General features: G+C 36.7%; 1 pseudogene; it reads left to right on the forward strand.

Moving 5' to 3' along the window:
• On the forward strand, positions 1–4,320 carry LOC125660082 (uncharacterized; annotated as a pseudogene).
• The last annotated feature ends 10,007 nt before the right edge of the window (positions 4,321–14,327 follow it).

Below are 14,327 nucleotides of genomic sequence, written 5' to 3' on the forward strand. Positions count from 1 at the left end.
ATGTATTTCCTCAATCTAGGGAGTTATGGGTTTGTAGAAGAAACTCAGATGGACTCCGAAAAGACTCAATTTGCAGATGACCCTTTTATCCTCGAGCCTGTATGCCCTGATACATGCCCTACAGAGGATTCCCAGGTACATTGGTTTTATGTCCATCTCTTCATCAAATGAAATCTCTGAACGAATGTATTGAAAGTATATATACGATATAAATTTTGTAATTGCATTCAATAACCAATTCATAAAGGTGAAAAACACCACGTATACATTAGGAAAATGCATAAAGAATTATATCTTAAATCCAAAGGAGGTGAATGAACCCCATCTAAAGAGAGCCAGAGTTAAACCCCTACAGGCATCTCTATCCCGAAGACAAATGACATCGAGTGATGCCCAAGAAAACATTATCAAAAGGATAAGAGAAAAGAGCATGCCGGGTAAGACTACTCGCTATATTACAGCAGTTTACAATACACTGATACACATATACTCATGATACAAGGGGGGGGGGGGGGGGGGGGGATACTTCTTCCCCAATAGAGAAATGACAAATAATGAATACTTATTTGTGACTAGAGAGAATATTTATGTGGGATACGTATCACTTCTTATTTTCTGTTGCTCTTTTTCTAAATGTCAAGTTTTTAAAAAAAAAAAAAAATGCTTTTATTGCAAAGTGATATAAATTTCAGGAGTACATCAGATACTACTGAGCAGAATAGAGGGCCGAGTGACACCTTGCAGAGACACCAATGCCAGTTTTGTGAAACAGGTACATACTTGAATACCGATAATTTGTATTTATAAATATAGTTTGTCTATCATTACACTAAATACATGCAATCATTTAAAAACATTTCATTTTCAAAACATATGCAGTTACAATTTTAACTCCCTCCATCTCAATAATCCCATGATTAACGTCCTATATTCTCATTCATAAGTATTTATAATGTTACAAGGAAAAAAAAACTTGAGGACCTGAGCAACTGCTTAATGTAACCAAGATTTAATGTGATTAATCGTACAACAGATTCAAAATGGACAAACGGCAGCATGCACTTCCTCCCAGCCCCTTGCTGTACACCTTATTGGAGAACATGATGTAAATAATGTTGATATCCAACATCTAAATGGATATTCCTACAGATGTCTTGGAGGGAATCACCAAAGGTGAGTTTAATTTTCAATTCCTTTAGATGAAGACTCAATCTGCATTTCATTTATCTGAATTTTATAATACACATTAAGTCAAAATGTCATCATCATACAGCTTACGAATTTGTTTAATAATTTGATACAAGAAAACATAAATTAATACCAAATATGTTAACAGTTACTCTAAATTAAAACAGGTTAGTAGCTGTTGAAAACCATGTGCTGTACCCCCATATGCCACAGTTTCTTGGTATCCCTTCACACATCTTTGTAAATCTTTCAACTGAAGAGGAAATATTTGTTGCCAATAATCACAACATCATTGGGCATAACATCCATAAGATTTCACACAAGAATATGGTAATTGATACATATAATTTGAATTCCTTGTCAACCCTCCTTTTCGCACTTTTTTATGTGTGTTAGAGATTGAGCAATTCAGATATGTGTGCACTTATTTTTATATTTTTCTTAATTTCAGATACACAACCTCCATATCAATTCATTTAATTTTTTACCTAACTTTGATTATTTGAACTAATTGATTACAGGTAAAAGTGTTTAGGAGTGTTAAACCCACTCTCATTGATGTGACCTCAAAGAGATGCGAACACACAAAAGAATGGAGGGAAAAGTGCCAGCAGCATCTCTCTCCTGGAAAGGTATATTGTTCATTGAGTGTACTTAAGATCAACCCTCCAATAAAAGAGATAACTGAATCTGGAATATAGCAAATAATACAATTTATTAGGTGACTGCTCCATATTTGCTGATATAGTCTCATTGTCTTTAGAATTTGTACTTATTTTAGGTTATGGACAGAACTTATATATACAATAAAATGTAACTTTCATAATGCGTGTTCATGAATGTATCATATATGTATAGTACCCAGTTGTGAATTTGGGGTTTGCAATGCAAAAAAAATCGTTAACTGATCTCATTGTAATTCTAGGAGATATCAAGCTACCAATTCATCTTTTGGATCGCTTGTTCCAGTGAGGCTGTATACAAGCAATGCGATTTGGTTTGATTGATTGATTGTTTGATGTTTTCCGCCACACTCAACAATTTTTCAGTTACATGGTGGCGCCCAGTTTTTATTGGTGGAAGAGAGAACCAGATACTATGTGGGAAGAGACCACCGACCTTCCGAAAGTAAACTGGGAAACTTTCTCACTTACCGGCGCGAGCGGGATTCGAACTCGCGCCGACAGAGGTGAGAGGCCGTGTGATTTTGAGCGCAATGCTCTAACCACTCGGCCACGGAGGCGTATTGGTGTTTGACATCCATGAACAAGGGAAGTTAAAGAACCAAAAAATCAAGGTATGGAATCATACACAAATTAAGATGGCATGACATATTATGCAAATACAATGTTCTTTTACAGCCCTTTTATTGAAAAAATTCACATATTATTTTCTTTATATCATATTGATTTCAGAAACACGAATCCATCACTACTCCCTCCCTAAATGTGACCAGGCCCTGGAGCTTTAATGACTTTACCAGAGGAGACAATCCTGGAAATGCTATTAAAGGTCACCAATTTAGAGTATGATTTGGAAGAAATGACAAAGGTAATTTTGTTTATATAAAAAAGAATATATCTATAATGATGCAATATATAATCATCTGACATCCAGTTAGATTCAGAGATCCATAGGTTACTTTTTTTCCAAATCTTTCCAAATCACAGGAAGCTGAATATCTAAAGGGGACAAGGAACATCCAGGTGGCTGTATGCAAACTTTCGAAAATGCCCTGGGAGAAGACTTTGAATAAGTTCTGGACTAATGAGGATGAGCCCGAGGAAGAGCTCAGTCAGTTTATAGGGTATGTTGACGACAATTTGCAAGAATATTATAATGGAATCAGTTCTCTGTCTTTTTCTTGTTTCTAAGAGCAATCAAGGATATATCTATTTTATGTGAAATGTAGCTTTATATATATGATACATCTACGGTATGGACGTATGTAAATACTGCCAATGTCAATGATATCGACATGTCATTCACCCTTAATATACTTCCAATATTTACAACAGCATCTGCAGCTTTCATTGTCCAAGCTCCTATGCTACATGTTGTTGTTTACAGGTTTATATGTATAAGCTATATGATAGTTCCAGTGAGGCGAAACAATATAATATCATATCATATTTTACAGAGATGTGAAAAGAGGTGTCCCTGGATAGAGGCTGCGACAATTCATGGATAGCAAAGAAAAAGACCCAGGACAGAAATCAACACCCATGGTTTTCCAGGAGGATCCCCTGACATTTCTGAAGGCCGGGAGAGTAGAAAACACTGTCGATATAACAGTTTTTAATGAGGAAATAGTAAGATGGAACATATAATCATCATATAATAATAATATTGTTAACATCTAAAAATAAAGCATTATGAAAAAAAGGAATTGAGTCAATGCAATCATACAGATTTATTTTTATTGCAGTCTGATTGGCAACCATTATTCTGCGTATGTGTGGCTCTTCCTTCGCTGAAAGAGGACCACACATTCATAATTACCACTTCATGGAGCAGAGTCAGCGAAACGAAAAAGGCCATGGAGCTAATGTACCCAACAAAAGCACAACCGTTGTTGTATATTACAACAAGAAGAGTAAGTTCAAAATTAAGAAATAAAACTTTTAAGAAGTTTTAATGCAAGTTTATCTAAGCTTTCAAATTTTCACAGTATTGTAAGGCAAAGTATTTTGTTTCAGGTAACTGCATCCAGCCCTTTGTGTGTCTTTCCTGTAGCAAGAACAATACTTTGACAACATTCGTAGAAGGGCCCACAAAGACAGCCTTCTTCGAAAGTTATTTTCCCAGGTCAACAAAAAGGGAAATATCCTTGTTCTGCACTGTGGAAAAGGTAAAGTATATCTTGTATGTAATATATATTTTAAACTGTTTATGCTATTGATTGCTATCGCATTGTTTGGTGCTCTGTATTCATAATGTGCTAATTACTTATTTTTCTGATTTACTTAATTACATATTGGTATGCTAAGTTCTAGATATTGCTAGGCAATTGATCAACATCACTATTTTGCAGGAGAGGCCCTACAAGCAGGACTGAAGAAGGGCTTCAATGTTGTTGGAGTTGATGGCAGAAATGACATGATCAGATCCTGCAACAGACTTCTTCGTTAGATTAAATTATAAAATATTGATTTACATTGATTGAAACGGGTATCAGTCTTTTTTGTTTTCTTTTTCATGAGCCAATACATTTTAGTCATCTCATTGATGATAAAACAAAGAAACTATGAAATGGTAAAATAAATTGACTACTTTGCCTCTAGATAATTGGCCATACATTGCTTGAATTGATTGTACATAGAAATACATTTAAAGCCTGCATTGAATCTGGGGAAAAAGTTGTCTCATGCCTGCATTGGTGTAACACATAACATCATTCAAGTCCTGCATTGGCTCTACAAAATTGCTTTAATTGACTCCAGAAAAAGGTCATCTACAGCCTGCATCATCTCTACATAATAAGTTTAGTCGAGAAATGCAATGGCTCTGTATAATTACATATGGTTCCTGAGATAGCCACTTCGCATTCCTCAGTACATATCTGGATCATGCAGTGTTCTGATTCATTTTAACAGAGTAGTCCAATGCCTGCATTGGCTCTTGAGAGAGTGGCCCAATGCATGCTTTGACTCTTGAGGGAGTGGTCCATTGCCTGCATTGGCTCTTGAGGGAGTGGCCCAATGCCTGCATTGGCTCTTGACAGAGTGGTACAATGCCTGCATTGGCTCTTGACAGAGTGGCCCAATGCCTCTTTTGGCTCTTGAGTGAGTGATACAATGCCTGCATTGGCTCTTGACAGAGTAGTCCAATGCCTGCATTGGCTCTTGAATGAGTGATCCAATGTCTGCATTGGTTCTTGAGTGAGTGATCCAATGCCTGCATTGGCTCTTGACAGAGTAGCCCAATGACTGCATTGGCTCTTGAGTGAGTGATCTAATGCCTGCATTGGCTCTTGAGTGAGTGACCCAATGCCTGCATTGGCTCTTAACAGAGTGGCCCAATGCCTGCATTGACTCTTGAGAGAGTAGTCCGATGCCTGCACTGGCTCTTAACAGAGTGGCCCAATGCCTGCATTGGCTCTTGAGAAACTGGTTCAATGCATGCATTAGCTCATGACAGAAATTATTCCAGTGCCTGCATTGGCCATTGAGAAAGAAGCCAATTTCCTGCATTGGCCTTTGAGTGGTCCAATTCTTGCATTGACCATTGAGAGTTGGCTTTGGCTCTCTCGAGATTTGACCAATGCTAGAGCCACACAATGATGGTATTTGCTCTACGGATAGTCATAGAATTCCTGCATTGGCTTTAAAATGAAAATATTCTTGTACATTGCAATCATTGCAAGAAATACCCATGCAAAGTTTCATTTCATATTATTGGTTGTTGCATTGTAAACTAATTCAATTTCCTCATGTTTATTCATATTATGTGTTAATAATGATCGGATCCAAATACGCAATGACATAGATACCCATTTCAGGCGCATTTATAATTCCCGTAAATACAAATTGCGAATTGGAGAAAAGTTGCAACAAATATAATCAATAGTATGTAGATGTTTCCATACCACCTTTCGCTGGTCCTTTTTGTGAATGGATAGTTTAAATCATATCCTTTGAATCTCGTTACCAATGTGATTATCAACAACTCTTAAAATAAATTAACTCAAATTCATTGATTTTGATATTAAAGCCACCATTTCTTTTCAAATCACTCCAAACATTGATCTCATATTAGAAAAAAATAGTTTGGACCAAAAAACATTAGTTCAGAGTCCGTTAAATCCAGCACCGACCTGGTCAGAAGCATAGGAATGCCGATGCTCTGAACAGATGCACAAAACCCTCATAGACAACCTAGAAAATTTAAAGTGCGGACCATGTAAAAAAAATGTCTTAGCAGAATGAGAGGGATGTGTCAGGAAACAGGGAGCCAACCACCCACTAGAGCAGTACGAACACGTGCTCTAGATAATAAAGAAGAAATTCAAACACATGGAGGTTCAGAATGGAAACCATGTTTTACACATGAAGATATCAGGAAGGAACAATTAAAGGATCCCGATTTGAAAATAGTTTATGAATGGGTGCAAAATGAGCTGAGACCAGATATCAAGGAAATATGTTTAATGACCCTAGCCGTGAGACACTACTGGCATATCTACCATCAACTATTTCGAATGGAATTCTCTCAAGAAAGGCAAATAAATGTGACTCAGTCCAAATGTTCCTACGGATACTGGCACCTAAAACACTGTGGAAGAAGGTTATGCACCAATCACATGATGCACCTATGGTGGACACTTTGGCAGAAAGAAGACACAGGACAAAATAATGCAGAACTTTTACTGGCACGAGATGAAAGAAGACATATGTTGCTAGCTGCCGGACTTGTCAAAAGAATGTAAAGCTTACAAAAAATCCCAGGAGTAAACTTGGCTCAATGTTTGTGGGAGCACCCATGGACAGGATTTCAGTAAATATACTCGATATTTAAAGAAGCTATCAGCAGATTTGGGTGTCCTGCAACACTACACTCGGTTCAAGGCACTTCGAAAGTCAAGTATTGAATGAAATCTGTCAACTTCTTCACATCAAAAAGACTAGGTCATCCACAAGGAAATGGGAAAACAGAACGTTTCAATATGTCACATTTAAAGTTCAAACTTTCAAAAGTTCCGTTCGTTCATAACCAAATCTGTGTTCAGGTAAATAGATAAATTTTATCCCAAACTTTCACCCATACATTTAAATCATGTTTGAAATTGCCGACTAAGCAAGGTCTATTTTTAAATCCCAGTATTCGAACTGGTTTGCAGTGTTTACTTTGGTCAGTTTGGGCGTAGCAGGCACGAGTAACAGACGTAAAAAGTAACTCGAAATTCTTAACAGTGTCATATTACTGCAATTTGATTTTATAGATCCTTTAAATTAGCTACAAATTGAAAAGAAATCAAGGAGAAGTAGGAAGTAAGAGTGGAAGCCAGAGGAAACGCATTAGTATTCCAAACGGAGCCACCACTCCAACTGGACCCAAGGTGTACAGTTATTGAAACAAACGCAGTGCCATTAAAGTGACAATCACAAGACTGAGTTTTTAATTATATTTCATTTATCTTTGTAATAATTAGAAACAAAATTGATGTAAAAATAATAAACATGTAAAGTGTACCATTATATATTATATTTCCTGACAACAAAACGTGACACAATAGAAAGCTTATATCAATCGTAAAATGCTATATAAAAGATGACAGAACAAATTGGGACCAAAATTTGAATTGCATAACAGCTGCATATAGAGCCAGCACTCGTGAAACAGCAGGGATGACACCAAACTTACTAATGTTAGGATGAGAGGTTCGAACACCTTTATACATCATGGTTGGAAGGAAGAGCACATCTTCGCTGAATGTTGGCGAGCATGTGACATCATTGCACGAGAATTTACAGAAGGCATATGGGATTGTACGAACTAAATTGACAAATGCAGTACTGAAACGCCAGGAAGATTATAATTTACACTGCAGACCTATGAATTTCAAACCAGGGGACAAGGTCTGGTACTTGCATGAGCGCAACGATGGAAAATTTGCTGAACTATATCAAGGGCCTTGTGTCGTGTCAAAGAAACTTTCCGATCTAACCTTCCAGCTAAAATTAAATTCAGAAGATAGGAAAAGAAAGTACAAAGTAGTTCATCATGACAAGCTTAAACCATATCATACAAGATCATAATTAGAATGAATTTTTTTGTACAAATGTGAAACTCAACCTTTGACATTCCCCTTATATTCCCACAGTAGGTTGTATCGTTCAAACTGACAGTATGTTACAACACTTAACACATAAAAATTAACGTGTACTCTGATCTATTGCAGATCGGTGCATCAGATTGACAGGATATGGAACAACAAAGAGACAAGCTGGATAAACGAGGCTTTGCATACGAGTGTCTGGAGTGCCCCAACTACAGAGGAGAAAGAAGATATGTAGAAGCCCATTACTATAAGTACCATACAGCGCTGGATGTTGTCCCCTTCTACTATAGCCTGTGCCACTTTATGGGAAAGACAGAGCGGGATGTGGTTAAACAAGCAAAGGGGTACCGCCCGCACAAGTTGGCAGAGGAGAACTAGAGGGACCAGGGGAAAGATATAGAGCCCATTTCGACTTATATTCACAAGAATCCAAATCCATTGCAACTTGGAGAAAGTCACATGAGAAAGCTGAGTGGAGAGGAAAGTAAGAAAGTGTGGATAGGAAGGTAGAAAGAAGGAAAGAACATGGAGAAGGATGAGGGGCAGAAGAAGGAAGTGGAAGCGGTGGTTCCTGATTTGGACTTCCTGAAAGAGATACCCGAGGCTCGCAGAGAGGAGGAAGCTTCCTTACCAAAGCCTGTCCTCCCTGAGTTAGTGTTACCCCCACCCCAGGAGAGCGGTATGGAGATGATATTCTCAATGAGTTGCTGGGAAATTAGAGTGACCCATTTGCCCTCGAAGCTAAAGAAGAAGAGAAAGTGACTGTGATGAAGGAAATACTATCTACATTGAAGGAGTTATTGGAAATATCCAAGCAAAACAACCGGCTGCTGACTATGCTAAATACAGGATTACGAAAGAGCACCTTAGTGCTTCAAGACATGGAGGAACAAACCAGGAGACAGAGTAGACAACGGAATTTTGGGATTGATTCCAGGCCAGCTGCGAGAAGACCAAAATCAGTGGTGAAGAGGGTGGACAATTAAAAAGTAGGGTAATTAACTTTAGAATAGAAATATAATGCAGTAGGTATTAATAGAGGAAGTCAGCTATTTTTTATGACGCTGTAGCACACTACCTTAAGAGTTAAGCTTTACTTTTGTACATCACAAGTGATGATTTAAGCAGATTTCATATGTACATGTAGATAAGATGATTTCATTCATTCATTGTGACATAGACGTGAATCGTTGTATTTCTTTTTAAACGCCAACAATTGGTGAGGACACCAATCTTTTTATGAGGGGGAAAATGTGGCAAATTATCGGAGCTGTATCCGATGTTAATGTTCAATATTTACTTTTACACTTTTTGCGTTTGAATGTTAAATATTTTCTGTTACATTTTTTTTATTGTAAACATGTGTAAAGGGATAAGTGATGTCAATATAATCTCAGGTTATATGTCGCGGTAAACATGATCCTTATCGTATTTTGGATACCTATTTTTGAGTTGAGAGGATCGTATTTGTATGTGAGCGAGTGAAAATCGTGTTTGCTTTTGACACTTACCCTACTTTTAACATGTATAACTATATGAAGTTTGTGTGTTGTTTTCTCATACGAGATTAATTTTTACCTATGAACAATAATGTTTTTAAGTCAGCGTTGCTTTTATCAAGCGTTTGTTTCATCAGAATGTTGTTTTATAATTGAAATAACTACCTTTTTACTTCTGTTAGCTCGTGGTTTTGTCGTCGGCGCCATCGGTGTATTGACCTACATTACCGTTGTATTTCGAGCCCGATTCCCATCTTAGCATGTTAACTTATTACCATATGTAAATCTAGAATTTATACATTGTAAATTGTTGTTTTTTTATTATTGTTTCTTAGCGTAATGTAAGAGATATCTTGTAGGATTTTAAAGTTATTTTTAGTACTAGCATTTGTCGTGGGAGACGGTATTCAACGGCAGGGCCGGTGTCCAGCGGCGACACCGGCAGCCCTGCCGTTGGTTTCCCACCAGGCACGAGCGTTACCCGTGGGACGGTGAGAAGGGATATAAGGAAACGCAGCGGCTCTGCCGGGGACTCTCGATTTTTCTCTTTTACATGCAGGACGCATAATTTCGGTAGGGATATTAATTAATTTCATTGGGATTTTTTTCTTTATTAGAATTTTTTGGTACATTTATAGAATTTGGGTTATTCCCAAACTCTATAAATAATATAACTGAAAGTAATTATAAGTACGGTGGGCCTGGTAAGATCGGGTAATTCTTTATCTTACTTAGAATTTATGTTAAGAAATTACAATTGACTGAGGGTTATTCTCTTGGTCTCTTTGTAATATAAATAAGATTTATGCAATAATTTATGAGATTTAAAGGAAATTTCATGGAATTTTATAGTAGCTGATCAGTAAATAATTGGGGGTGATCTGTTAGTCTAGCTTAATTGACAATTCCTTAGTTTTAAACTTTCTCATAAGTTAGCAATACATTCTGGTGATTCTAGAGTGTTCACACTAGACGGATTATTCCCTTTTCTATCTAGTGTTAGTCATACTGTCAAAGGTTGAGCTTTATGCATGAGTCTAGGTGATTCCCGTCTCATGTAGTTGTTTATATTAATTAATTACGGGCTATCTGTTTGTAGTTGTGTAAATATATAGGAAACTTCTTTGTTTCCAAGTTAATAAAAACGTCAACTTTAACAAGTCTTATCATTTCAATCGAGAGAGTCCAACACGGGTAATTCTCGTGTGCATTATTTGAAATACTGTCGAATACATTCTGACAGCGCTACCGTTGGATCCTTTATTGTACAAAAGTGCAATTGCAACCTAGGCCCGTTACAGTACCCTTGATAAGTATATCAGAGAAGGGAGCGTAACATTTATCACAAGGTACTCAGTTTCAGCAATTATAAAGGATTTCATACTGTGTTTTGTAAATTTCAATTCGCAGATGATCATCTAGATTGAGACTACAACATATACATTTTTCTAAAATTTGGATGATACGCCCTTGGAAAGTATAAAAAGTGCTTTAGTTTTAGAAGAAACAAACACCGGTCATGGTAGTTCAATACGTTCGCTTAGTTTCAGCTCTATTGCTGATTATGTCAACTTACTTAGCGAACCCCACTTCTAATTCCTTACCACCAAAGGTCACTATTCGATATCAACAAGTATGGGGTTATACACGGTGTACCCTGTGTAATGTAATTTATCTTGATATCTTGATTTTATTATTTATATGTTTAAGTTTCAAGATGGTTGGAAAACTTGCAGTGTTTGACTGCATGGATATATATAAGTGGGAGGTGGATTACTGTCGAAAACAATGAAAGGCATTTTGGTGCAGTTACATATATTCATTTTGCTTCCTGCTCAATATAAAATAAATGTTTCTGGTCTAACGAACTTTGTCCAGTCTGACAGAACATTTAGCTATGCCAGACCGAATGTCTGACAGCGAGACGGACCACTCTACACCTGGAGAATGACAGTGGAGGAGATAAGAGGAGCAGGCAAGACATGAAAAAATGAACTAGCTTGCTCAAGACAGCGATCTGCTTTCTGTGAACAAGTTGGATGTTGGCGCGTTTTCGCAAGTTCTCCATGGTCTTGTCAAACACACTATAGTTAATCAGTTTTAAAAGTCTTCTTCAAAGTAGTTTTAACCTTTTTTTTTGCATATGAGAGGTTAAGACAACGAACAGTGATCAATCTCATAACTCCTATAAGCAATACAAAATAGATAGTTGGGCAAACACGGACCCCTGGACACACCAGAGGTGGGATCAGGTGCCTAGGAGGAGTAAGCATCCTCTGTCGACCAGTCACACCCGCCATGAGCCCTATATCCTAATCAGGTAAACGGATGTATCCGTAGTCAAAAACAGTGTGCCAACAACGACCTAACAATCGGTATGAAACACGTCAGGCAGCATTTGACCCAATGATAGGATTTGTTGAAATCCATGTATTTTAAGCCAACACTACTGCTAAATTGCAAGAACTTGGTTGACTTCAGTGATATTCATCCCAAGCGATGTCGTCGATTTCCATAGCTTATTAAATAACTCTTGCTCAGATTAGGAATTAAATTTCTAGCAGACGTTGCTAGAGGTTTCTTTGGATTTGTAGCAGGTACATATATATCATGTCTTGTTTGACCGTGAATGATTCCGGTTCTAGGGAAAATCACCGTGTCAGGTAGTTCATTTTTATATTGAAACAAGATGTGTTCGAGAAACACAAATGCCCCCGATAATGGCCAATTCCGAAGATGGCCATGGTCACAAGGGCAAATATCTTGGTACCAGTAGAAAGATCTTGTCAAAAGAAATGCTCATGTATAATATGAAAGCTCTAATATTTACCATTTAGAAGTTATGACCAATGTAAAAAAAAAAAAAAAAAATTAAAAGTAGGTCAAATGTCAAGGTCAAAAGGTTCAATATCCACGGAAAGGTCTCGTCACAAGGAATACTCATGTGAAATATCAAAGCTCTATCACTAACTGTTCAAAAGTTATTAGCAAGGTTAAAGTTTTCAAAAAGTAGGTCAAACTCCAAGGTCAAGGTCACAGGTTCAAAAACGATTGACAGATGGCTAACAATTTGGGGGTGTTACCTTAAAGTTGGGCCTTTAAGGGATGATATGTCCAGGGGTCCGCAGTGCCCAACTTTTAATTTTGTATTCTTTATAGGAGTTATGAAATTGATCACTGTTCGTTATCTTCACCTTTTAATTTGAAGGCATACATCTCTGATGTTTACAAACACATTATCTAACAACATAGTATCAGACTCCATTTACAGAATATGATATCCTCATAAAATAAATATTGATCCACGTGACACTGAAAGCAATTCTTTATCAAGTGAATGGGATAAGCATTTCCTTCTTTATCGGCAAACACATAAAGTTATTCGTCGTTCTGATTTTCAAACATTTTCAATATCCCTGAAGTTCAGATCAACATATGAAATATACTTCAAAACTCTGTGGATCTTTCATTGTTGAATGCTTGCTGAAAGAATGAATGCAGCGCATATGAAGCATTTGTGGTCGTCATTTTTAATGTCGATAACCGCTTTTTTTGGCTCTCGATTTGGTATATAGAAATTAATCCTTATCTTTTCATTGTTACAATTTTAACACCACCCTAAAACGAAACCCCTACCCCAAGGATCATGCAATTTACAATTTTGGTAAAGGACTACCTGCTCTTTCTAAATATCTATTTAGTTTCAATTAAGTATCAATAGCAAGATGTTATTTAAGTATTTTACACATAAACACTATATAGTAAGTTTGGCCCCGCCATGGGCTAAAAAACCCTACCCCGGGATCATGAAATTAACAATTGTGATAGAAGTCTTGCTGCTTCATATTACTATGCATTTAGTTTTTCTTAAACATATGCGGTTCTAAAGGCGAAGATTTTTTAAACATCGGCCAATTTTGGGCAGTTTTCGCCCCGCCCCTAAGACCCCAGGGGTGCAGGGGTTCTGAAATTTAGAATTTATTTTCCCCTTGTTCCAAAGCTTTTCATACCAAATTTGAAAAGAACTGGAGTGGTAGTTATCAAGAAGAAGTTAAAAATACTATTGTTCACAAATTTAATAACTGACAAAATTCAGCAGATGAAGATTACACATTTATTCTATTAAATGTGAAATCTTCATCTGAATTTTGTCCTATTATTTGCATCTCTCTCTCTCTCTCTCTCTCTCTCTCTCTCTCTCTCTCTCTATATATATATATATATATATATATATATATATATGCTTCATTTTGCAAGTGTATTAAATTCTGTGGTAAATTGATTAATTGTAGTTTTTGCAGAAGTCCAGTGTGTCAGATGATTGGTTTAGTGTTTTAATGGTTGGGAACAACAGATAGCGTTAGAATCTATTTGGAAAATATAATAAAACTGTATCAGTTTTATATATGTCATTGGTGTTATTAGGAATTTTAGATAAACCTGATATAAAAAAGACGCTTATTCAACAATAGGTTGTAAAAAACAACCCTTGCAAAATATAGACTGGTCTCGTAGGATAAAGAAGTCGGCCATTCAATATCCTGATGTTTACGATGTCATTAATTCAAGCAAGTCTGTAAAACAAGACGACTTGGAGACGATCGTTTTCCACTCGACAGGAAAAGGGAGAAATCTTGTTGAGGAACAGGAACTAGGAAATGTAAATAATATATAAATATGTTGCATCATCATTGTCCGTTAGTCTCGACTTAAACTAGGAATAAAACAATTGGAAATTTTGGTCGAACATGTGAAATGCCCACAACTTCATTAAGATATGAAGAATTTCACATTTAAATTGAAGATAGCGCTCTATAACTTACGTAAAATCAATGGCTTCGAAAAATTAATTGAAGAAC

The sequence above is a fragment of the Ostrea edulis genome, chromosome 9 (assembly GCF_947568905.1).
Source record: "Ostrea edulis chromosome 9, xbOstEdul1.1, whole genome shotgun sequence".
Classification (NCBI taxonomy): Eukaryota; Metazoa; Mollusca; class Bivalvia; order Ostreida; family Ostreidae; genus Ostrea; species Ostrea edulis.